We start from the raw sequence: 3757 nt of genomic DNA on the forward strand, positions 1-3757 counted from the left end.
TATTTTGATGTGGTGGCAATACTTTTTGTTTTCTGAATGAATGCTTGAACAGTGCATATTTTTGAATTTATTGTTTATGAATGTTAAAATTGTTGGCTCTTGAAAGAATAATGAAAAAAGAGAAATGTTGTTGATAATCTGAAAAATCATAAAATTAATTCTTGAAGCAAGAAAAAGCAGTGAAAAACACAAATCTTGTGAAAAAAAATGTGGCGAAAAAAAAAAAGAAAAAAAAAAAAAAAAGAAAAAGCAAGCAGAAAAAGCCAATAACCCTTTAAACCAAAAGGCAAGGGTAAAAATGATCCAAGGCTTTGAGCATTAATTGATAGGAGGGCCCAAAGGAATAAAATCCTGGCCTAAGTGGCTAAATCAAGCTGTCCCTAACCATGTGCTTGTGGCGTGAAGGTGTCAAGTGAAAAGCTTGAGATTGAGCGGTTAAAGTCGTGGTCCAAAGCAAAAGAGTGTGCTTAAGAGCTCTGGACACCTCTAATTGGGGACTCTAGCAAAGCTAAGTCACAATCTGAAAAGGTTCACCCAGTTATGTGTCTGTGGCATTTATGTATCCGGTGATAATACTGGAAAACAGAATGCAAAGGGTCACGACCAAGACTCATAAAGTAGCTTTGTTCAAGAATCAACATACTGAACTAGGAGAATTAATAACACTATCTGAATTCTGAGTTCCTATAGATGCCAATCGTTCTGAACTTCAAAGCATAAAGTGAGATGCCAAAACTGTTCAGAAGCAAAAAGGCTACTAGCCCCGCTCATCTGATTAGAACTAAGTTCATTGATAAGTTTGAGATTTATTGTATTTTATCTTCTTTTTATCCTATTTTTTTTAGTTGCTTGGGGACAAGCAACAATTTAAGTTTGGTGTTGTGATGAGCGGATAATTTATACCCTTTTTGGCATTGTTTTTACATAGTTTTTAGTATGTTTTAGTTACTTTTTATTATATTTTTGTTAGTTTTTATTCAAAAATCACATTTCTGGACTTTACTATGAGTTTGTGTGTTTTTCTATAATTTCAGGTATTTTCTGGCTAAAATTGAGGGACCTGAGCAAAAATCTGATTCAAAGGCTGAAAAAGGACTGCAGATGCTGTTGGATTCTGATCCTCCTGCACTCGAAGTGGATTTTCTAGAGCTATAGAAGCCCAATTGGCGCGCTCTCAATTGAGTTGGAAAGTAGACATCCTGGGATTTCCAGAAATATATAATAGTTTATTTTTTTCACGAGATTTGATGGCTCAAATTGGCGCTAAGAGCTAGCCTAAAACTTTCTGACGTAAAATGCCAGAACTGGCACCAGAATTGGAGTTAAACGCCCAAACTGGCACCCAAGCTGGCGTTTAACTCCAAGAACAGCCTATGCACGTGAAAGCTTTAATGCTCCACCCAAGCACACACCAAGTGGGCCCCGGAGGTGGATTTCTGCACTATCTGCACTTAGTTACTCATTTTTTGTAAACCTAAGTTACTAGTTTAGTATAAATAGCACTTTTTACTATTGTATTCGTATCTTTTGATGAACTTTATCATCTTAGGACTTGAAGGCTGGCCACACGGCCATGCCTAGACCTTTTTCTCTTATGTATTTTCTACGGTGGAGTTTCTACACCTCATAGATTAAGGTGTGGAGCTCTACTGTTCTTCATGAATTAATGCAAGTACTATTGTTTCTCTTTTAATTCACGCCTACTTCTTCTCTAAGATATACTCTCGTACTTAATTCAGTTAAGTCAGAATGAAGGGGTGACCCGTGACAATCACCCACTATCTTCGTTACTCACTTAGCCAAGATCCGCATGCCTGACAACCATAAAGCGGTCTACATGATGTTCAACGTAGTCATTGGACGATAGCCGGAGTATATTCTCTTGGGTCTCTAATACACGGACCGAGTCCGTCAGATTAGGATCTTCGTGGTATAGGCTAAAACCATTAGCAACCATTCCTGAGATCCGGAAAGTCTAAACCTTGTCTGTGGTATTCCGAGTAGGATCTGGGAAGGGATGACTGTGACAAGCTTCAAACTTGCGAATGTTGGGCGCAGTGACAGTGTGCAAAAGGATAAGGTTCCTATTCTGACGCTAGTGAGAACCGACAGATGATTAGCCTTGCGGTAGCTGTACCTGGTATTTTTCATCCGAGATGAGAAATCTGACAGTTGATTAGCCGTGCAAATATCGTACCTGGTATTTTTCATCCGAGAGGATCATACAGCTTGCCATGGAAGGGAGCACGCATGATTAGAAGAAGACAATAGGAAAGCAGAGGTTCAGAAGCAATAAAGCATCTCCAAATGCTTATCTGAAATTCCCACCAATGAATTACATAAGTACCTTTATTTTATTTTATGTTTTATTTATCTTTTAGTTATCTAAACCTCATAACCAATTGATTCTGCCTGACTGATATTTACAAGATGACCATAGCTTGCTTCAAGCTGACAATCTCCGTGGGATCGACCCTTATTCACGTAAGGTATTACTTAGACGACCCAGTGCACTTGTTGGTTAGTTGTGCGGAGTTATGAAAAGTGTGAATCACAATTTCGTGCACTACCTTCCTTTCCCACTCCCACTCACGCTGTTCACCCTGTTGTCCTCCCCTCCAACTACAACGCTCTCCATTGTGATTCACAGCGTTGCCGAACCCCGTGGCGCCCTTCCTTGCGATTTGCTGTGCCAAGGACCACCGCAATGCCCTCCCCCTGGGTGATTTGCGGCGCTGAAGACCACAGCAGCGCCTTCTCTTGCGATTCGCAGTGCCACTAATTGTTGTAGTGCCTTCCCCCTCGTAATACGTCATGCCCAAGTCCACCACCGTGTCCTCCCTTGCGATTCGTAGCGCCGAGAACCGCCGTAGCGCCCTCCCCCTTGCGATTCACATTGTCGCCGACCACCGCAGCGTCCTCCCCCTCTCAAATGCAGTGCCACGAACCACCGCAACACCTTCTCACAGTGCGTTCTTGTTTTTTTTTAATTTTTATCTTTAATTGTTTTTTGATTATTTCTTTCCGAGTAAATATATGTTTCTTTCCATATTTTTTTATGTGGGTTACTGGATCTTTCTTTCCTAGGTTTCAGGATGATTCAAAACATAACGTAAATGACATACAAAATGAAGTTGCATTATCAAATTAGCGTAATAATACAACCTCCCTTATTTAGAATTGGTATCTCCTAATTTTGAACAAAAGAAGTATCTATTAGAGACTACATTTCTTATCACTTTAACTAAGTAAACACATTTCTACTAGAATATTGTTAATGGTGGTGTGTTCAGGGCAGTAAGAAGTTTTTTCACAGGAGGCTGTATTTTGAAGAGTTTTAACCACATTCAGGTTTAACTTGTACCAAAGATCCATGATTGATAGCCAAAAACTTGATGGAATAAAATTGGCAAGTGCACCAAATCGCTCCAAATAATGCCACGATGAGTGGATATCGTTCCTAGAAGAATTAAAGGATTGAGCAAGAAACTTTCAATCAGATCTCTAATTAGATCAACAAACTTTTGTAGTGGATGAGATCTGAAAACAGTAATGTAAAGTGTGAATGGATGCTTATGAATGATTTGAGAGATAAACAATGAATGGAGATGTTAAAGTTTTGGAGATGTTTAATTTTCATAAAAGAAAATGTTCATGTTTATTTACTTGGACTCATGCAAGATACTTTCACGACAAATCATATATAATCAAACCCCAATCTCTTGGCAATTCAATTCTCTTTATCTTATTTAATCAC

The sequence above is a fragment of the Arachis hypogaea genome, chromosome 15 (genome assembly GCF_003086295.3).
Source record: "Arachis hypogaea cultivar Tifrunner chromosome 15, arahy.Tifrunner.gnm2.J5K5, whole genome shotgun sequence".
NCBI lineage: Eukaryota > Viridiplantae > Streptophyta > Magnoliopsida > Fabales > Fabaceae > Arachis > Arachis hypogaea.